Source organism: Rattus rattus, chromosome 2, assembly GCF_011064425.1.
Source record: "Rattus rattus isolate New Zealand chromosome 2, Rrattus_CSIRO_v1, whole genome shotgun sequence".
NCBI classification, from domain to species: Eukaryota; Metazoa; Chordata; class Mammalia; order Rodentia; family Muridae; genus Rattus; species Rattus rattus.
Genome location: NC_046155.1, coordinates 63,539,351 through 63,563,389, shown reverse-complemented (window position 1 = coordinate 63,563,389; position 24,039 = coordinate 63,539,351).

The window sequence follows — 24,039 nt, the reverse complement described above, 5'->3', positions numbered from 1 at the left end:
TGAACCCTTCTGCCTTACCCAGCCTTCTCTACTCCTTTGCATGTTCATGATCCAAAGCTCTTAAGACTTACCACCAAATGACTTGGTCCCCAGCGCCACCTGCTGTCTGGGCAGCTCTCTACTCTGACTACCCTTTCACAAGACATCACTGGCCTTCAGGGTTCCCTGGCCACCAGTGTTCCTACATCCCTTCATGCTGTCGGTCACTCTTGCAGCTTCTCTGGCCATTGTGTTTGGGAAAAAAACCAACCAACTGGCTAAGGTTTGTATTGCCTCATTCCCTAGGGACCAGTCCTGGCTGTGCCTTCTGTCATCTCTCAGGCTTGCCCCAAAGCTTATGCCCCCTTTAAACCTTCTGAGTTTCTCCCCAATTGTCTATAACCCAGTTTACCACATATCTCATTTTACTTTCCATTTATTAATTATGTCTCTACATTAGAATGAAGTTATAAACTCCAGGGGACAGGGATTTCCTTTCTGTTGTTATTGTTTTGCCTGTTTTTCGATTTGGTGAGGTTTCTATTTTTCTTTCTTTTCTGGGTGGAGAGGTTCAAGACATTCTGAATTTATTACAATCTGTGTGCTCAAGGTTTGGCATAGGCTGTGTAACCTAGCCAGGTTCTGCTGGTTTCTGTCAGTCAATATGTAAGACCCATTTACACTAGTGTAACAGATACATGTCGGAAACAACTTTAATAAAAAGAAGGAAGCTTTATTTGGTCTCATGGTTTCAGAAGGTTCCACTCAAGCACTTGGGTACAACATTATGGTGGCAGCCACATATGTGGAAAGCTGCTCACTTCATAGTGGGCAGGAGTCAGAGTTAAGAGAGGAAGAAGTCACAGCAAGCTACAGCCCCAAAGATAAGCTTCCAGGGAGTCACTTCATGTACCTAGGCCCCATGTCCTGCCTTCTACCACCTCCGCCCTCTGCCCCCCCATCGCCATCATGTTGTGAATCTATCAGGGAATTAATCTATTGATTAGGTCAGAGTCTTAGTGATCTAATCTCTAGAAATAGCCTTACAGACACACCCAGAAGTGTGCTTTGTAAATCTCTGAGAAACTTCTCAATCAAATCCAGTTGACAATCGATACTACCACAGCTGAATCCCTCCAAGTCTCAGAATGGGAGAGGGGCTTGCTTGAGGTGCACTAAGCCCGTATTTTCAGCACCTTGGACAGCACAAGCCTTCTCTTTGTTTAGTGACCCTCACTTCTGAAAGACATTCATAACGGAGAGGTGAGCTTTCCTTTATTTTAGCTCACTTTAGTTGTATCCCTGAAATTTGGGTCGGTACCTTCCATTTTTCCTTCTTACCATTTGATGATACAGAAATCAAAGGAACATGCCGTACGCGAGCCATTTCTCCGCGCTTCCCTCCTGTGCTTGACAGAAAATAATGACCGTGTTCACTACATCAATTTGGGGTTTAAAGTCATGGGGCAGCCCAACAAGCACCTGGTTTATAATTTAGCTTTCCCTCACCTAACATTTGGACTTAGTTTTATGGCAGGGAATATCTGAAGAGATTTTTCATTTTTTCTGAGTTTGAAAGGAAATTTAGGGTCATTTTCAATGTCACCTTATTAAAATAGAAGCTGAAGAGGCTTTGAAGCACTGCCAGATCCAGTGAGTCCCTAAGTATTGAGGCTTTTTCTTCCAGCAGGATCCAGTAGTTTCTCCTCTCCCCTTTGCCACACGCAGCATGGAAGCTTTCCTTTGACCCTGGCTTGCCTAAGAGCCTGAAAGCTCATAGCAGAGGAATGGGCAGAAACTCTTGGGTCTACAGCTTGTCTTTGCTTCTCTTTCCATTCCAAACACCTGTGTAGGAATGGAGGAGGGGCAAAAGGGCATGAGAGTCACAGCCCTCATCTCACCCCCAGTCCCAGCTTCTACATGGTGCCCACTGCCAGAACTCCCTTCTCTCCTCTTATCTGGACTCACAGTTGTTCTGGGACTGTTAACTGTCACAAATGAATATTTCTAAGTGGCTAGTGCACAGTACCACAGAGCCTCTCCTCTCCCTGACCCGCCATTTCTGCTTTCTCTTAACACCATGATTTTAACTATTCAGAAGTTGATAGAAGTCAAGAGGGAGGAGATGGAACCAAAGAGCTCAGGGAAGACAAGTCAACCAGAGCCTGAAGTCTGTAACTGGCCCAGAATGTTATCCATGTTAATGCTGCTGGCACCATGACAAGAGTCAACCAGAGAGGGCTCAAGACCACTGTGGGACCATGTTACCTCTGTGGAGATGGCTTCTACATGACAGTTACCAAAGCTCTGTCATGTGTGAAGGTGCATCCATTTGGTTTTCATTTCCACAGTCTATAGCCTCACTTTGTATGACATCGACCAAGTGTGATGCTCTTCATGAGTAACATAAACATACAGCAGGCACTATGTGGGCTACCATGTTCTGGGTGAGAGCCTGATGCTAGACCCAGAACTCATGATTATCACAAGTGACAGATAGTGTTGTCTGTCACTGATGCTGAACCCACTGATTTTAGAGAAATCCTGGCTGTTCCTACCTTGATAACAGAAAACCACAGAATCACCCTATCACACACATAGCTCACTAAAACCACAAGGGCTTCATGTGGAGTCCTGACATCTCTTGGGACTTACCAGACCTTCATGAGTTCAAGCTGCCAAGTGACTGTTGTGTGATTTGGCCTCTTGTGCTTCATAAAGATACTGAGCAAACAGGAACCATTCCCCTTATTAATTATGTGTCAGTCATTTAAACACCAGCCAACCATTCACGAAGCTTCTCTGTCATTTTGAGAGAGCAGCTTCTGGCTTCTTCCTTTCAGATTCCCAGGTGGCCCAGGTTGCTTTCACATGACAAAGAAGAAGGAATTTGAATGCCCACTCTGGCAAAGAAACCGGATACAACTGTTAATTATTACATAAAAACAGGGGGTGTAGTTGCTGGAGTCACACAAAGCTACTTTAGCAACAGAAGGGTGAGAAGGAACAGAGCGTATTTTCTCTAACAGTGATGAAACTCCACCACAGTCAGAAATGTGCCAAGTCAGCACAAGCGTTTCCCTCTTCCACACTAATAAGAAAGTCCCCCCCACCCCATTTTCTGACCATGCAGCTCAGAGCCAAACATGCTCTGAGGACAGTTTGTTTTCCTCATAAAAGGAAAGGGGGTGGGATTTCTCCACTGGTGTCTGGAACTCTGTATTCAGTGCTTCTGACTATCAGTTGTCTAATTAATTTGTCTGTTGCCTTGTTTCTGCAAGATAAAATGTTCTACTCCTGATGATATGACAGAGAGACAGGGCTAGGTGGATGCTCCGGATGACTCTGTGAGTCTCATCATCAGTTATCCGGGGTGGGTGGAGGAAGAGGGGCTTTAACCTTTCCTTGGAGTTTGCCTGCACCCCTTGGACCCGAGCAAGTATTGAGGTGCCCCATGACCCACCCTGCACCAGAGGTTGGCTTTGCAAGTCAGAACTGATGGCCCCAACATAAGATAGAAGCATTTAGTAAACATACCTTGTACCACAAGGGGGACCCAAAATTTGAGGGTTCTTTTCTTTTGTGTTCTCTGTCACATGATGGTTTTCTGTCTCATAACAGAATTGCTTCAGATCAGACAGTACCTACTGGAAATTTTCAAACAAATAAATCAAGGGAAAGCTTCCCTACCTTCAAAAGCACTTTTCTGCGCTGTGTGAATAGGAACCCACCCAGGGTTCAGCTACCTGTCATCCGACCGACCCCCACAGCACAAAAACCTCTAGCAAGCAAGCTGGACACACTGGTGTTTGTGGCTTGGTCAGATGCACAGCCTTCTCCTCTGAGGCTTCCAGAGCATTCTCCTGCCTTCGCACTTTTATGTCCCAGGGCATTTGACTGTCTCTTCACAAGGTTTGCACACAAAGTGGATTTTCTTTTGAAATTGAGATGGAAAAACACTTAGAGAAATCCCCCCAAAGCACATAAAGTTCTTTTTGTTAACTAGTGATCACATAAGGGTCTGCAGCAATCTTGTCAACACATCAGATGACAAAAATGCCCATGGCCACAGTGGCTTCTCCAGTGTAATCACAGAAAATTGTGTCAGACTGAGCTTGCAATGGGTTTTTCTGGTCATCACACCAAGGGGACTCTCTCACCTAGCTGAAGCCGATGGTGTATGCATGTGTGTATGTGTGATCATGAAGCAATATAGTATTTTATGTGTTCATGCATGGACACATGCCTTTTCTAATGTATGCATGTATCTGTAGATGGGTGTGCACATCTGTATGTATACATTTGCATACACATAAATATTTATTTGTGGATTCACACAAGAATATGCATACCCATATATGTCTGTTGTGTTGCATGTATGTTTGTGCATGTGTGGCTGTATGCATATTTTTTGTGTGTGTGTGCTGTGTGTGTATATCCATGCACAAGTCCACATGTTTGGCATGTTTCAGTGGAGAAGGTTGTTGTAGGGTATCTAAAGTTCAGCACACCATGCCCCTTCAGTTTATAACATATGAATGAGAGAGGACCCCAACTGGGTTGAAGAGCAACAAGACCAGGCAGGAGCTTAGTGCAAAGGACTGGGAAGAAAGACTAACATTTACAGAAGACATATCTGTCACCATGGGTGTGGCTATACCACAGTAGCAAGAGTTCCCCAAAGCTTAATCCCAGGAGGAATGTTGCTCTCCAGACCACCTTAACCCACAGTGACTGAGTAGCTGTGGAAATATGCTTGGGCTCCTGGAGGCAGAGGAGTCCATCTTGCATTGGGTAAAATGGCACTCATCATATGTAGGAAACTCAGAGTCAGACTACTTAAGCTCTGTCTTGTCTATTCAGTAATACTCAGGCAAGATATGATTCTGAGAGGCTTGATTGGACTTCAGCATCCCTGCATATGAGCAGGGCTGGTTAGAGGAAGGCCTGTCACCAAATGGCAAATTCAATTCAAGGGAAAAGGCCCCAAAGATCACCAGTTTTTCAAGATGGCCCTTTAAAGCTCATACACATTTGCTCAGCCTAGACTCAGATATCCATAGTTCTGTAGGTGGAGTGGTAGTGCCTTTAGATCAGGGAGCTGGCCTGAGTTAAGCCTCAGAGTCCTGTTTCCTCAGAGAGGAAGATCTGACTGGTTTAAAGGGCCCAGTTCTGGGTGGGCAATGATGGGCTCAGGACATTGAGAAGCAAATACTACCCACAAGCCCTGCTGCAGAGGACAGTGGTGGCACCACAAGGATGTGGGCAGGAGAATAGCTGGGAGCTGAGGGTGGCAAGCTGGGTATCCTCATTAGAAAATCCTCAACCTTGTCTCTCTCTGAGTCTCTTGAACGCTGGATTGGATCTAGAGGCACAATGTAGTATTCACTCTCAGTTAATCCTTTAGGACTGAACCATTTAAGTCTAATGAGGACTGAGTCTTAAATGCTGTGGATTTGTACTGGGCATGTGTTAAAAATTTTGTAGGGCTTGTTCCTTGCTCATTTGGGGAAGGAGGATGCATTTGAAGCCTAATTCATTTTGAATGCTCAATTCAAACATCAACACACACAGATAGGAACCCACAGTAGAATGTTCCAGACCTTAGTGATCACTGGTCATAGCCAGGGGCAGGAGTAAAATCCGAGCTTCATCCTAGCATGATGAATGACAATAGGGATCTCTCTCCCTGTTTGTCTTTACTTCCACATATGCCTCAGCCAACCTTCATCTTCTTCTACCTTGGAATCCATGATTTTGAGTCTACTCTTTAACCAACTTCTAGTACCTGCTGCCATCTCTTAAGTCCAGCCTGGCCAACCAAGGATCCTCTGATTAATTCAGCTTCTAACACCTCTCCCCTCAGCTGCCCTCCCTATGGAGCCTCATCCAGTTCTGGGATATTCTCCTGACTCCTCAGCTCAGGTTCTGCTGGGTTGCAATTGCATAGCTGACTCCTCACAATCAAAATGCCCACAGCTCACTGTGGTCTCCCCAGACCACAAACAGTTGGCCTCCTGAGTCTCTACTTGGATTCAGATGCCCAGTGTTCACTCCAGATGTCCTGGTCCATCCTCTACCCTCATGCCCTCACTACTTAGCTCTAGTCAGGCCAGTCAGCCTCTCAATCTGACCATATCCTCCAATACTCGCCCCCCCCTTCTCCATCTCGCTGCTGGAGAATCCAAGAAGGAGGTAACCACAAACTCTCCTGTCTCTCTCCACCTCAAAGTCCCCCACCCCCATACATGACTCCTGGGAAATGTAGAGGGGTTTATGGTGTTGAACCTGATACCTGGCATGTCTTTTTCTCTGAGGCATCAGCGGCACTTGCATATTCCTGTCTGTGTGCTGAGGGGAGCCATTCATCAGTGTGTCATTCTCTTCAACTGGCCTTGTGCCTTTCCAGCTGCCCACCATCCACTCCTCCTTTGAGACCCAGAAAAAGTTCTCTATGCAGGTGACGTCTGTCTGCACAGAGGTCAGTTGTTTCACACAATGCTCCTCTAAGTTGCGTTTATCTACCTAGCATGGCTTATCTATCCCATATGTACCACGTCTCCTGTCTAAATCAGGACCTTGCTGAGATGTAGGCCATGGTGACATTGAACTGAGGATGTATGAAGCTCAGCATACCCTGGGAATGAGGTCGTTTGTGAGCACATGGAACCAAGAGCCTGCCTGGGGGAGAAACATTGTGTAAATAGACTGTACAGAAGTTTCCTGTAGCTTGGCTCTCCTCACCTCTGGTCTCTGGGACGGATGAAGTGTTACTGTGATGTTTCTTCTCTTGGCCTCTGGTTTCTGCCATAAGAGCCAAACACTAGAAAGAGACTTCCATTCCCAAAGTAAGGCAGAGCCATGACTCTGTATCCCACTGAGAGTATGATTGTTACCAGGTTACTTCCCCAAAGAGGATCCCGAATCCAGATTTCTGTCCTGAAGACTGAGAATCCCAGCAAGTGCCCTAGGCAGAAGGCGCTACTGCCTGTGGGTATCACAGGTTCATTTTGGTTTTGCTGCAATTAACATGCATTTGGGACTCACTGAGTCAACACATGATACTTGTTGATGTGGTCCATATGTGGGGACCTGAGAATGCACCATGCATGGTTCCAACTCTAATGAATCCTGTAGGTGTTTCAGTCTGTCCTCTGACTTCTCTTAGCCTTGGTCTGTGAACAAATGTTCTCCTCCCTTCTCTTTCTCTCTCTCCTTTCCTCTCCCTTTTCCTTTCCTCCCTCTGTCTCTCCCCCCTCTCTCCCTCTCTCATTCTTTTGTCCTTCCTTCCTTCCTTCCTTCCTTCCTTCCTTCCCCCTCCCTCCCTCCCTTCTTTCCTTTCAATTTATTTTTTGACAGAATCGCATGGAGTCCAGACTGGCCTATAACTGATTATGTAGTTGAATCTGGTTTTCCTTACCTTTCAAGTGCACACCAGTTTGCATAATGCTGAGTATTGAGCCCAAGTCTTTGTGCTTGATGAGAGGTAAGCATTCTGCTGATTAAGCCACATCTCCAATCCAGAACCTACCTCTTCGTGCCAGTGTGGTATCTTTCAACTTTACCGTAGTGCTGGCTGACAAAGCAATCTTCCCTCTCCACCCTCAGGACCATACACAGCAAATGTCAATCACAGGACAGGATTTTAAATATGACCCAGTCCCAATTCTTCCTTCCCTCTGGACAGTGGCCACCCAGATGTCTGGTAAACAATGTTAAGGTGTTCTACACCTTTGTGGGTGAAATGAGATATCAGGATCTCCGCACGGCCACTTCTTGCCACCTTGGAGCCCTCAGGACTCAGTCTTCTATGCTCTGTACAAGCGGGAAAGAAGTATTTTCCTTGCAGAGTGGAGTTGAATTTGAGTCCCGTTTCTTGGCAGCACTGTTTTCTCAAGCTGCTCCATGTTTCCTTGGATGCTTTGCTAATGTGTAAATTAAACCATTTCTGCCCTACCTATCTTTTCCCTGTGGGTTCACAGAGTGTGTTTTATAAAAACTAGTTCTACAGAAGAACTTAAAATGTCTTAGGTACTTTACTCGTTGGTTGTTGGAACAATAATGTTTCCTAAGCCAGTCATGGACCCATGCCTTGGCTCTGAACACTGCCTCAAGACACTTTAACCTTTAACATCTTCAATGCCAGTAAGGACCACTCACCATGGTATTAATGGATACCGGTACGTCTAAGAGGGAAAGGGTGCAAGTTTTCAGTGTTCCTCCATCCTGAGGAATGGGAGATCTCCAAGGCAATTGGGTGGCTCTCAGGTGCTCAGTGACTCTAGCACAAGCAAGATACACCACAAGAGCAAGCAGACCAGGTGGTTTGCCTTGCCAGGTAAGAAAATTAAAAAAAAAACACAAACAAACAAGGTTTTCAAAAATATCATGAGGTGGACGTTAAGCATGGACCTGTAGGACTTGGGAGTCGGGCTCAATCATGTCTGGGTGAGCTGCTCCACCCCACATCTTTGAGCCCTTTTCTTCATTCATAAAGCCGGTTATGAATGAAGCTAGTTAGAGGGTGGCATGGAAGGCCTCAGACAAGTGAAAACACTTTCTTCCACCTCTTCTCATTACACATTCTGTCGTGATAAATGAAAAAGCTGAACACGAGGGAGGTGGCAACTAAGCCAGATGGGCAAGCCCAGCTTTTCCATGCTCCTCAGCGCTGGGAGCTTAACCTTCAGAGGAAGAAACAAAAACAACAAAGTCTAGATTTTCTTCCCTCTACTCCAGATCTCTACCAAAGTACAGACAGCACACACCTAGCTCAGCATCAGCTTCTCAGACCGGTTTTAGACTCATATGCAGACAGGAGCATATTTATTTTTTCTGTTAAATGGTACCCAGTGTCACAAAATTTGAGTAAATGACATGTGTCTATAAAAAGAGAGGGACCTACACAACTGACTTCTGATTTTTCCCTGGAATGGCTTGAAACCATTATTTCTTATAGCTTAGATTCTGTAAGAGGGCTGGGAAGATGGAGGGCAGGAGAGATGGCTCAGTCAGTGAAGGAAGCACTTGTGGTATGAGTACAAGGACCTAAGTTCAGATACTTAGAATGCACATAAGAAGCCTGTAACTCCCCAGCCTTGGAGGCACAGAGATAGGTGGATCTCTCCAGTTTATTGGACAGCCTGCCTAGTTGAATCAGTAGGAGTCCCTGTCTCCAAAATTGAAGACGAAGAGCAATTAAGGAAAGACACCTAACATCAACATGTGTAGATATCGCACACAGAACATCACACACACACACACACACACACACACACACACACACACACACACACACACACACGACTTCAGAGCTCAACACTATACGAAGAAAACAGCTGCCCCTCTCAGAACACAGTGAGGCCAGGATAAGCCTGTTCTTTGAGACTTTCCCTGCTTCTGTTAGTAGAGCAGGCCACTAGCAGGTGCCTGTTTAGATTTGCTTATTCTCTGTGGGCTCGGTCTTCCTATCACTCTCTCTAATTGACATCAAGCAGAACTATTGATTTCAGTGGGTGATGATGTTGCCTTGCTGACTTGGTTCATTATGGACGTACAGATAAATGGCTGGTAAATGTGGTAGTGAAGGATTCAAAGAACTTGTCTGTCCCTACACAAACTAGTGTGTCCTCAGGAGCCACCACAGCCAGGAACCACCAGAGCTAAAGTTTCTAAGCTTCTGCGTACACAAACACACCTGTAAGCCAACACCCACATGGTTCTACCAGAAGGAATTTCAAAAACCATACCCAGGGGTCTTTGAGGGGTCAGTGGCTGCCTCCTGAGTCCCCCGACAGTCTTGACAATGCAACTTCAATCCTGGCAGTCTCTCTGAGTTCTGTTAAGTTTCTGTTCATATTCTACCAGGACATTTATGGTTTTCTTCATTTTTGACCTTCTACATAGATTCTTTTCAAGAGACCCATTGTGCAGAACAGTGCACGAATAATAAATGCCCAGCTTGAACTTCTACTAAGTGTGAAGTTCTGTGCAGATGAGTGATAGCCATCCCTCATCAAGTTCCCCAAGTCCACTCTTGATCAATATAGCCTCCATCAAGATAAGTCACGCTGTCACGGTGGCACCCTGGAGGGCTTGTCTGTCTTTGGAGTCTAAGCTAGAGTCACTCAGATACTTGTGTTTTTGTCTTCTGACAGTCAGAGCTAAGCAGCTGAGGACAGCCTCCACAGTGCCCATGGTTGTGATCCATCCCTGTTAGTGTCCATCTAGTGTTCCACCGAGGGTCGTCACTGTCTGCAGCATGTGTGTGGCTCTTCTTTGGAAACATATCCAGTGGCAGGTGGATGGCATTTCAACAGATGCTTGTTGACACACACCTGAAATGGAAAATTCTGGTTTCTTTGGAGACTCAGTTGTGTCATGTGATGTTTCTCTGGAAGCTGTCTTCCATATTTTTGCTGAAGCAGGCATGTGGGAGGATGTTTTGCTAAGAACAGACACGTGGAGTTTTTCTGGAGGCAGCCTAGAAAAAGGGGCATATGATGTTTTGTTAGAGCAGATGCTTAAGAGAATACATGATGTTTAAAAAGATGTAAATGTAGCCCAAAGATAGTGGATGATGCTAGATGATATTGTTGCACCTTACCATTCTTTGTTGGTGACTGTTTGTCATGACTTCATAGAGAAAAACACAACCAAAAAACTTCTAGTGGTGTTCCAACTGTGTCTTGCCCCTTCTGTGGACTCCGGCAGATTGGCAGGGCCTTAGGGTTTCTTCTGGATCTGCCTGCCATTGCTGATGCGTAAATGGTGTTTGTGAGGCCTTGTGGTCGCTGATTTGTGAATAATGTTTAAGAATGGATCAAGCTGCTGCCAATTCATGTGAACTACACTGCTGATATCCTGACTAGGCAAGTTAGATTTGCTCCAAATAAATCTTTCTAAACAGGTCCATATCCTCCTTGACTCCATTAATCTTTCCTTTCTACTACCTGTGATGGGTGGTGGGCTAAAGGAGATGTTAAAGCATTAAAAACTCTTATTAAAAGTAGGTTTTTTAAAAAAAATCTAAGCCTACACATACCTGTGCCTGTGTTGGGTCCTTCCTCAGCATCTTGCTAGACTGCACATTGCTTCTGTTTAGTGTAACAGCCATGAGAAGATTAAAAATCACCTGACATTTACTCCTACTAACAGCACAGAAGGCCGACAGACTGTTGTTGTAAAAATATAAAAATAAAAAAGTAAGGTTTGTCTTTTACCCGGCTTGCTTCGCACCACGGTGTCCCAAGATATCTGCTAGATATCTGGGCGGAAACACATTTCCTCACACTTTCCTACACTCAAACCCACACATAAAAGAACATACAACACAATAATCTTTGACCCCATTGGTAAGATATAATTGCCCACTTAAACATACAAAGCCCGGTACCATCCATCCCTTAGGAACATTGATAACAACCTGTAAATACACAGAGCAGAATCTTAACATCCCCAGCCATGGCTTCTCACCCTCTCCTCTCTCTGTCTCCTCCTTTCTCTCCTAGTCTCCTTCTCTTCCTTCAAACTTCTCTCCCGCCCATCCTTCCTTCTCCTCCAATGACAGGCCTCCTTCTATCCTGTACCTGCCCCTCACCTGTACTTTACAAATTCAATGGGGAGGTGGTTCTGGTGAAGTCACCTGATTCCTGAGTCTGGACGAGGAAGCTGTCCTTGGGGCAGTGGAATTAGCATCAAAATACAGATAACTTCAGGGCAAACCACAGCAAGTATCACCTATTGTGGGTACAGACATTCGTCTGTCCAGTGCTACCTCATGCTTTAAGACGAATCTGTCGAAGAGCAGGTTAGCCGTCTTACTGCACGTCCATTCTCACATATAAGAAGACACACTTGGAAAACAGATCTCTATCACTTTAGAAAGGTCCATTATTCCATTTTGGACAGTCCTCCTATACACCTCTCAGGCTCAGCGGCTTGTTCTTGACTTAACTCTGCTCTGGGATCCCATAGATCATGAATGGAAGATTCAGGGCACCTTCCTTATAGCTGGCTTCTTTTGATGAGAATGTCTTTTGTTGTTGATGGTGGTGGTTTATCATTCTGTTTTATGTTCATATTTGAGACCCACCTAGGCAGAGAAATAAAACAGAATTACCTGATTGATTTATTGATTTTGCTGAGTAGCATTTGGTTGTTTGGATACTTCAAGTTATATTTATCCATTGTGCTACTTAAAAATGTTGATATCTGTTTTGAGAGGCATGTCCTTAGGTGTGGGGCTACTGTGGATGGTCATATGTATGTCATATTTAAACATATGTTTTTATTGTTCTTAGGCAAATGCAAAAACTGGCTCACATGTTAGTCCCTTGGCAAATGTGAGTCTAACTTTATAAACAGTTGATGGGTAGTTGTAGAAATGTTTTTTTTCCTTTATTTTTCCATGGGGATTAGAACCAGTCATCTACTCAAAATGCATTAGCAAATTTTGATGGTAATCACATTAAACTGGTGATTACTAGAAAAAAATGGCAATATTAAATTTTAAACAATTGTTCAGATACAAAACTCTGAATTTCAACTTGCTGAAAAATAGAGAGAACAAAAATTTTTAATTTTAGACAGCTATAAAAAGGCAATATTTTAATGCCTTTGGTATTAATAAACACATTGTGAATATTTCTCACATACACCTTGCCTGATGGTTCCCTGATCTATGTTTTACATTGTGAAGTGAGCTGTAGCAGAGAATGCCAAAATGTACTGCCCACTCCTTCCCTAAAGGACACACTTGTGCTATCCTTTTATAAGATACCAGAAATATGAGCTATAGAGAAAGAAGACTTGTTTAGGTGCACTGTGTTATGGGTTCCAGGCCATGATCAGACTGACACATTGTTCTCAGCCTCTGGGTAGGGTTGCCAAACCATAGTGGGTATGTGTGGAAGAGTAGCCAAAGCATTCACTTCATTGTTCAATGAGGCTGAGGTGAGCTTGCATTCAACTGTCTTCCTCAAGGGCACATGCCAATGACTTAATGACCTCCATCTGGATCTGGAAGATGGCCCATCAGGTAAAGACCACTGATACTTGCATTTGTCTCCATGGCATAAAAGAGCTGACTTCTGAAAGTTATCTTCTGACCTCTATGCATGCAGTTATCACACACACATGCACATGCACACACACACACACACACACACACACACACACACACACGCATGCATGGACACACATGCACACACAATAAATAAATCAATTAAAAAGAAAATAAAGATCTCCTACTAACCGCAACCCATGAAGCTCTACTAGACCCACACCGGGGAGCAAGACTTTAACAAGTAAACTTCTAGGGGGCATTTAGCATGGAAAGTATGCAGGAGTAATGTCAGATGCCTCCACAGGGACTGTGCTTGGCTATGGAGTCCTTTGGCTAGGTCAAGCCTTTCCCCCGGGTAGAGTTGGTTCACTTACATTACAGAAAAACCAGCTGTTGCCACAAGTTAGAATATTCTAGAAGATTGCATCTCACTTTTCTTTCCCATCCATCTCACCTGCCCTGATTCCCCCCATGTTCCCCCTTACCTCCCAACCCCTCTAGCTACTCTCTAGTCAACTTCTTCAATCAAGTTTCCTTGTTTTCTAAAAAAAATCTACCCAGGAAAGAAGTTGGCTTTGAGGTGGGACCTGGATGGCTGGTGAGGGATATGATGACTGGTGGTCTATGAAGCAAGGATAGCTACGGCCACACAATCAGAATAGAGCAGGTGTCTCCAGGCAGCCCTGCGGATAGCCAGCCCCAGCCCCTGGGGAGGGTCACCCCCATCTCTGAACCATCTGGCATCATCTAGCTGCTCCGGCTCCCCTTCATCATCTTCATGCAAAGCCTGTCTCTGAGAGCTTGCTTCTCAGGAATCAGACATAAACTCAACACTTTACAGTGTGGTTATTATTTGCATAGAATAATACCTCATTCTATTTCTTTTTGCATTGCAGCTAAAATTGATATGAAGCTGTTTTTTTCCAAAGCGTATTTTCTGCAACAATAGACCCAAGGGATGCATTAAAGGAAGGAAGTACTCTGTGGTCACCTAAATCTGGGGAATGTGTATAGACTCTTCCTTTCCCTCAGGAGCACAGCATGCCTGTTAGTCATTACAAGCTCCCAAGAATTTTGCCATGGAGAAAGTTATTTATTATTTATTCTTACGCAGTGTTTCCAAAGTTTAATTAAATCTGCCACATGCATTGCTTAGTACCCTTGGACTGTGGTGCAGTGGGAATTCCTCAAAGCCCTTGCTAGATCTTGCTGTAACCACATGGGCAGTGTACAGGGATGAAAGAATAAGCCATAGGCTGTGAACATGCTGTCCCAGGACTGTGATCTCCCTAGCGCTTCATAGTAATATCTACATCAGTATTATATGACCCAGCCTTGTCTGAGATGACACTAGGCAGCAGAGATCTCCCCTCTCCCTTTCAGCAGAAGGCAAGGCCTCTTGGAGAGACACTAGGGAAGGAGCAGAAGGCAGAGTTCACACAGGGCTATCACAACAGGCACAGGGACAACTCAATAGAGTTTTGCAGGGTGTCTCTCTGTGTGTATGTGTGTCTGCATGTGCCTGTTTGCCTATATTTACCTATCTATCTATCTATTTATCTACTATCTATCTATCTATCCATTCATCCATCCGTGTGTGTGTGTGTGTGTGTGTGTGTGTGTGTGTGTGTGTATGCGTGCTTGACAGCTGGCAGGAAGTAAGGATTATAGAAGAAAGCAGGCTGAGGGTAAGTAGACAGATAGTTAAAATGGGAAACATCTGAAGGGATTCCAAGAAACTGGCCTAATGGGGATTCTGAGTGACTGGGTGACAAGACATCATCTGGTGACCATGGAGGATGAAGATTCTTATTGGATATGAGGGTGGATGTACTGCTAAACTGACTCTGGGTTCTTATTGATGACTGAACTTTATGTGTACAGTTGGGCCTAGAAGATTTGGGAATGCTAATCACAGGGTCAGATAATCACAGCTTTCTTAGTATTCCTTTGAGGCAAAACTCGTAGCCACAATTGGCTGTAATCAGAAGACAATAGTCACTTCAGTCATAGAAAACAGTGCCCTTCTCTAGAGACCAGCATTGTCCCTAATGTACCAATCCTGATTTCAGACATCACAGAGCTGAACTCCTGACTTCTTCAACACTACTCTTCCACAGTCGCCCATCAGCAGAGGAGAGAGGAGTCTCTTGAAACCACTTCCTAGCCAAAAGGATGGTGCAAATCCACCACCTTTCCCCTATTAATTTATATTTATTCACTTCACATCCCCCATGACAGCCCCCGTAAGTTCCCTCTTCATATGGCCCCTCCTCCATTCCCCTTCCCTTCATCTCTGAGAAGGGGAAGGACCCCTCATGGGTACAAAGTACCCTGGCACATCAAGTCACTGCTGAACTAGGCATATCCTTTCCTACTAAGGCCAGACAAGGCAGCCCAGTTAGGGAAACAGGATCCACAGGCTGGTAACAGAGTTAGGGAAGCTCCTGCTCTAGTTGTTAGAAGACCTGCATGAAGACCAAACATTTGCAACATATGTGTGAGGGTTTAGGTCTGGTTGGTGGTTCAGTCTCTGTGAGCCTCCAAGGGTCTGGGTTAGTCAACCTGTTGGTCTTCTTATAAAGTTCCTATTCCCTCTGGATCCCTCAGTCTTTCCCCCAGCAATACCAGAAGACTGCCCAAGCTCTATCCAATGTTTGGCTGTGGATTTCTGCATCTGTTTCAGTCAGCTGCTGGGTGAAGTCTAATAGAGAACAGCTATGGTAGGCATCCGTCTACACGTATAACAGAGTATCAATAACAATGTCAAGGATTGGTACTTATTCATGGAATGAGTCTCAAGTTGGGCCAGTCATTGGTTGGCCATTTCCTCAGTCTCTGCTCTGTCATCATCCTTGCACATCTTGGAGGCAGGACTAATTATGAGTCAAAGGTTTTGTGGGTGAGTTGGTATCCTTGTCCCTCTACTATGAGTCCTGCCTGGCTACAGGAGGTATCCACTTCAGGCTCCATCTCCCCACTACTAGGAGTCCCAGTGAGTGTCACCATCATAGACTCCCTGGAGCCTCTCCCATTCCAGGTCTCCGGTGTGTCCTAGCGATGGCTCCCACCTTGTCCACCACTGATTTCCATTCCTGCTCTTCTCTTCTGACTCTTCCTGCACCTGAATCACCCCCCACCTAACCCCCACCTCATCCCCTCTCCCACTCAATTCATTCCCTCCATCCACCCCTGATATCTATTTTATTTCCCTTCTGAGAAAGATTCTACCATCCTCCTTTGAATCCTCCTTGTTATTTTGCATCTTTGGTCCTGTGGATTATAGTGTATCCTGTACTTTACGGTTAATATCCATTTATAAGTGAGTACATATTATATATTTTCTTCTAGGTCTGGATTATCTCACTCAGGATGATATTTTCTAGTTCCATCCATTTGCCTGCAAGTTTCATGATGTCTTTGCTTTTAATAGCTAAGTAGTATTCCATTGCATAAATGAACCACATTTTCTGTATCTATTCTACGGTTGATGGACATCTTGATTGTTTCCCATTTTTTGGCTATTATGAATAAAGCTTCTATGAGCATAATTGAGCAAATGTCCTTGTACATCTTTTAGATATACCACCTGGGGTAGTATGGCTGGGTCTTGAGATAGAACTATTCCCACTTTTCTGAGAAACCCCAAAATTAATTTCAAGAGTAGTTATACAAATTTGCAGTCCCACCAGCAATGGAGGAGTGTTCCCCTCTCTCCACATCCTTACCAGCATGTGCTGTCACTTGGGTTTTTAATCTTCTCCATTCTGACAGATGTAAGATGGGATCTCAGAGTCATTTTGAGCAAATCCACCACTTTTGCTAAGCCCCATTGGAAGCCGATTTCAAATTTCTGTTTCCTTTATTCTCCTCAGAAATATATGCTAAGATTCTCAAGAAGCCTGGGAGCCACAAGCATCTGTCTGCAGATGTGTGTGCTTCCTGGCTAGGAGCTTTGGTTACTCTATGCCGGAAAGGAAATGGGTGGGTCTCCAGGGAGTCTCTTGTGTCCAGGGAATAGGCCTTGCTCCAGGATCTTAGATATTTTGGGGTGGCAACTGGGATCCCGATGTGGTATCTGTGGACTCTGTAGAGGAAAGAGATTCTCCCTGGAGTTGGTAATACCTGGAAGCTGAGACAAGGCAGTCAAGAGGCTCTAGTCTAAGGTGGCTGCAACACTGAACTACTGCCCACAGAAAGAACCTGGCTGAGGTAGGAGGGGACAGCTGGCTGCACAGGGCCTTGGGGAAGCTTGCAGATTATACTTTGTTTCTCTCTTGCATTGAGCCAGTGACACCCGAGGGTCCTTTCATCACTGCATAGCAGAGTTGCTCAGGGAGTCCTACAGGGCTTATGTCTAATCCCCTATCACAAGAATCTGGCTTACTGGGCTGCACACATCTGGCATATCAAAACTTTTCAAGCAATTCTAATGTGCAGCCAAAAATGAGGACTTAAGTCCTACAGGAACCCTCCTGCTTAATTCTTCATGTTTGCAGGCATCAGGCTCTGTAGTGCTATGACTCAGTTTCATTGACCAATCCACACTGAAGGCTGAGTTCTGTCACTGGTGGGTTGGCCCACCTATCTGACCCAGACAATGTCAAAGCTGAGGGGTGGGTAGTGGACAGCATCAGGGAGGGAAAGTCTGAAGGTCTGGATAGGCATCTTTTCCACTACATGATTCAGTCTACACATCTTAAGATGTCATGGTAAGAGGCTGTGGAGAGGACTCAGCAGTTAAGAGGGCTTAATACCTTAATAAGAGGGCCTAGGACCAAGGTTTAGTTCCCAGAACCCACATCTGGTCTTATAATTGTCTGTGACTCCAGCTCTAGGGCATTTCATGTCCTCTTCCTGCCTTTATTGCCTCTTGCAAATGTGGTACACATAAACCGACCCAGCTACACACATTAACTTAAAATAAATAAATATGTCCTTTTGGTTTGAACCTCTGCCCTGAGCAGACCGTGGGTGCTGGCTCCACACCCATTCCCACAATACCGAGAGGAAGCCTAACTTCCAGGTACTATAACATGCTCAGGATCGCAGCCCTACAAAGGATAATAGATGGAAAACTCCAACACAAGGAAGGACGCAACACACTAGAAAAAAGTAAGAAATTACTAATCTTCTTGCAACAAACCCAAAAGAAGATAGTCACACAAACATAATTCCACCTTTAACAACAAAAATAGCATAAAGTGACAGTCACGTTTCCTTAATATCTCTTAACACCAATCAACTCAATTCCCCAATACAAAAGACATGAATTAACTGACTAGTTTCATAAACAGGACCCAGAACTTTGATGCATATAGGAAATGTATCACAATGGCAAAGACAGACACTACCTCAGAGTAAAAGGCTGGAAAACAATTTTCCAAGCAAATGGTCCCAAGAAACAAGCTGGAGTAGCCATTCTAATGTTGAATAAAATTGACTTTCAAGCAAGAGTTATCAAAGAAAGATAAGGAAGGATACTTCAAACTCATCAAAGGAAAAATTTACTGAGATGAACTCTCAATTCTGAATATCTATGCTCCAAATGCAAGGGCACCCACATTCATAAAATAAACTACTAAAACTCAAAGCACACATTAATAGTGGGAGACATCAACACCCCACTCTTATCAATGGACAGATCATGGAAACAGAAACTAAACAGAGACACAATAAAACTAACAGAAGTTATGAACCAAATGGATTTAACAGATATCTATAAAATATTTCATCCTAAAACAAAAGAATATACCTTCTTCTCAGCACCTCGTGGTACCTTCTCCAAAATTGACCATATAATTGGTCACAAAACAAGCCTCAACAGATATAAGAAGATTGAAAAAATCACATGCATCCTCATCAGATTAAGGCTTGTCTTTTTTTTTTTTTTTTTTGCTGAGGACGGAACCCAGGGCTCTACCACTGAGCTAAATCCCCAATCCCATGGCTGGTCTTAAATAACAACAGAAACACCAGAAAGCCCACATACACATGGAAGCTGAACAATGCTCTACTCAATGATAACTTGGTCAAGGAAGAAATAAAGAATGAAATTAAAGACTTTTTAGAATCTAATGAAAATGAAGGCACAATATACAAAAACTTATGGGACACAATGAGAGCAGTGCTAAGAGGAAAACTCATAACTCTGGGTGATTTCAAAAAGAAACTGGAGAGAGCATACATTAGCAACTTGACAGGACATCTGAAAGATCTAAAACAAAAAGAAGAGAATACACCCAAGAGGAGTAGATGGCAGGAAGTAATCAAACTCAGAGCTGAAATCAGCAAAGTAGAAACAAAAAGAACTATACAAAGAATCAACAAAACCAGGAGCTGGATCTTTGAGAAAATCAACAAGATAGATAAACCCTTAGCCAGACTAACCAGAGGGCAGAGACAGACAGTATCCAAATTGACAAAATTAGAAATGAAAAAAGAGACATAACAATAGAAACCAAGGAAATTAAAAAAAAAATCAGACCCTACTACAAAAGCATATACTCAACAAAACTGGAAAATCTGGATGAAATGGACAATTTGTAGACATATGCCAGGTACCAAAGTTAAACCAGGATCAGATAAACCATCTAAACAGTCCCATAACTCATAACGAAATAGAAGCAGTCATTAAAAGTCTCAAAAAAATGCCCAGGACCAGATAGATGGGTTTAGTACAGAATTCTATCAGACCCTCAAAGAAGACCTAATACCAATACCCTTCAAACTATTCCACAAAATATAAACAGAAGGAACACTTCTCAATTCTTTTTATGAACACACAATTATGCTTATACCTAAACTACACAAAGTTCCTACAAAGAAAGAGAACTTCAGACCAATTAACCTCATGAATATTGATGCAAAATTACTCAATGAAATTTTTGCAAACTGAATTCAAGAACACATCAAAACAATCATCCATCATGATCAAGTAGGTTTCATCCCAGGGATGCAGGGATGGTTCAATATAAGAAAAACCACCAACATAATCCACTATATAAACAAACTCAAAGATAAAAACCACATGATTATTTCATTAGATGCTGAGAAAGTATTTGACAAAATTCAACATCCCTTTATGTTAAAAGTCTTGGAAAGATCAGGAATTTAAGGCCAATACTGAAACATAGTAGAAGCAATATACATCAAACCAGTAGACAACATCAAACTAAATGGAGAGAAACTTGAAGCAATTCCACTAAAATCAGGAACTAGGCAGGCTGCCCATTCTCTTCCTACCTATTCAATATAGTACTCAAAGTTCAAGCCAGAGCAATCAAAAAAAAAGATGTCAAAGGGATACAAATTGGAAAGGAAGAAGTCAAAATATCACTATTTCCAGATGAAGTGATAGTATACTTAAGTGACCCCAAAATTTCTACCAGAGAACTCCTAGAGCTGAAAAACAACTTCAGCAAAGTGGCTAGATATGTAACTAACTCAAACAAATCAGTAGCCTTCCTCTATTCAAAGGATAAACAGTCTGAGAAAAAAATTAGGGAAATGACACCCTTCACAATAGTCACAAATAATATAAAATACCTTGGTGTGACTCTAAGCAATCAAATGAAAGATCTGTATGACGAGAACTTCAAGTCTCTGAAGAAAGAAATCGAAGATCTCAGAAAATGGAAAGATCTCCCAAGCTCATGTATTGGTGGGATTAATATAGTAAAAATAGTCATCTTGATGTAAGCAATCCTCAAATTCAATTCAATCCCCACCAAAATTCCAACTCAATTCTTCATAGAGTTAGACAAAGCAATTTGCAAATTTATTTGGAGTAACAAAAAAAAATGCAGGATAGTGAAAACTGTTCTCAATAATGAAAGACCTTCTGGGAAAATCTCCATCCCTAACCTCTTGCTGTATTATAGAGCAATAGTGTTAAAAACTGTATGGTATTGGTATAGAAACAGGCAGGTAGATCAATGAAGTAAAACTGAAGATTCAGAAATGAACCCACACCCCTATGGTCACTTGATCTTTGACAAAGAAGCTAAAACCATCCAGTGGAAAAAAGACAGTATTTTCAACCAATGGTGTTGGTTCAACTGGAGGTCAGCATGTAGAGGAATGTATATCAATTTATTCTTATTGCCTTGTACAAAGCTCAAGTCCAAGTGGATCAAGGACCTCCACATAAAACCAAATACACTGAAACTAATAGAAGAGAAATTGGGGAAGAGCTTTGAGCACATGGGCATAGGGAAATTTTCCTGAACAAAACACCAATGGCTTATGCTCTAAGATCAAGAATCAACAAATGGGACCTCATAAAATTGCAAAGCTTCTGTAAGGCAAAGGAAATGTCAATAGGATAAAATGGCAACTAACAGATTGGGAAAAAAATCTTTACCAACCCTACATCTGATGGAAGGCTAATATCCATCATATATAAAGAACTCAAGAAGTTAGACTCCAGAGAATCAAATAACCCTATTTAAAATTGGGGTACAGAGCTAAACAAAGAATTCTCAACTGAGGAATATCAAATGACTGAGAAGCACCTAAAGAAATGTTCAACATCTTTAGTCATAAGGGAAATGCAAACCAAAACAACCCTGAGATTCCACCTCACACCAGTCAGAATGACTAAGATAAAAACTCAGGTAACAGCAGATGCTGGCGAGGATGTGGAGGAAGAGGAACACTCCTCCATTGTTGGTAGGATTGCAAGCTGATACAACCACTGTAGAAATCATCCTCAGAAAATTAGACATAGTACTACTTCAGGACCCAGCTATACCACTCCTGGGCATATACCCAAAACATGTTCCATCATATAACAGAGACACATGCTCCACTATGTTTATAGCAGCCTTATTTATAATGGCCAGAAGAAGCCGGAAAGAACTAAGATGTCCTTCAACAGAGGAATGGATACAGAAAAGGTGGTACATTTGCACAGTGGAGTACTACTCAGCTATTAAAAACAATAGCTTCATTAAATTCTTAGGCAAATAGATGGAAATAGAAAATATCATCCTGACTGAGGTAACCCAATCACAAAAGAACACACATGGTAAGTACTCACTGATAAGTGAATATTAGCCCAAATTCTCAGAATACCCAAGAAACAATTCATAGACTACATGAAGCTCAAGAAGGAAGACCAAAGTGCAGATGTTTTAGTTCTTCTTAGAAGGGGGAACAAAATATTCACAGGAGGAAATGTGAGGACAAAGTGTGGAACAGAGATGGAAGGGAAGGCCATCCAAAGACTGCACTACCAGGGGATCAATCCCATATACAGTCACCAAACCCAGCAAGAACTGCATGCTAAGCAGAGCCTGATATAACTGTTTCCTGAGATGCTTTGCCAGAGTCTGACAATGAACAAATGACAATGACAATGTAGCCAACCATTGAACTAAGAACAGAGTCTCCAATGGAGGAGTTAAAGAAAGAACTAAAGGAGCAGAAGGAGTTAGCAACCCCACAGGAAGAACAACAATATCAACCAACCAGATCCCCAAGCTCCCAGGGACTAAACCACCACCCAAAGAGGGACCCATGGCTCCAGCCACATATGTAGCAGAGGATGGCCTTGTCATGCATCAGTAGGAGGAGAGGCCCTTAGTCTTCTGAAGGCTTGATGCCCCAGTGTAGGGGAATGGTAGGGCAGGGAGGTGGGAGGAGTGGTTGGGTGAGTGGGAGAGCATTCTCACAGAAGCAGGGGGAGGGAGGATGGGATAGGGGGTTTCTGGAGGGGAAACCAGGAAAGGGGATAACATTTGAAATGTAAATAAAGAAAATAGCTATAAAATAAAGGAAAAAATGACACTCCAAAACAACTTTAACCAAGCTAAAGAAAGTGTAAAAATTATACATATACACATACACATACATATACACACATACATATATATATATGCATCATATACATATGCATATACACATACATCGTATACACATACATCATATACACATACATACATCTTTTGAGTGAAGGCATGTCATATATTTTTAATGCTGATGTTACTAGGAGACCCAACCTCGCAGAAAACTCCTGGCTCCTCCACAAAGATTTCGAATTGAAAGAAAATTTCAAGTACAGGTTTTTTCTTTCATTTGCTTATTTTTATGAAACAAATGGTCATTTTTTTCTGTTCGTTTATGTTTGCGAAATGCCCTGCATATCAAACTTACGTTCATGTTTCTGTCTTGAAAACCGGTCCATGTTAAGGTCATAAACGGCCACAGGAATGGAAAAGGTGCCCTCCTGATAAACAGTCATTTACCCCAAGTCAGTCATGGACAACAGATCTGGAACAGATCAGATAGTTAGAGAAACATCTTCATATTCTCTAACAAGCTCTCTCTGAGCATAATAAATGTAGAAAAAAATACATTTCTACTCAATGAAAAATTAAAGTATACCAGACCACTTGCTAAATATGACTTTTGTAATTACTGGAATATTCTTGTTTTATGTGATTAAATTTGGGTATATTAAATGAGATTTTCTATCCCCTTGAGCAATCCCAAATACAGGTTTCCTAAAAAAAAAAATAATTGAATTCTACATTTTGATTAAACTCTTAACCAACATCATCATGTATGAAATTACTTTTAAAACAATAGTTGACTCAATGTTCCCATATGATAACCTGGCTTTACATACAATTTATTTATGCAAAATCTCAGGAAGTTGCTATCATCCCTCTTTGGAGCATTTGGAGAAGGCTGTCTGGAGAGGCCATCTCCAAACTCCGTCATACTAGCCCTAACTTGGTCTCTAAGCTCCATCTTGCCAGCTTTGAGGTAACAAACTATCTGCCCTCCAACCACAGACTCCTATCACATACTGTCCTGCCTGCATTCTCCACCAAACCATCCTGGGTGCCCTCTCCTGCCTATCCTGAGGGAGACCTCACCCCTGTGCCCTAGAGGAGACTTCCTCAGCCCGCCCAGAGCCTGAGCCAGCTTTGCAGTGCTGGGACCATTCCCCACAACGTTTAGAGGCTGGGGCCCTTACATGCTTT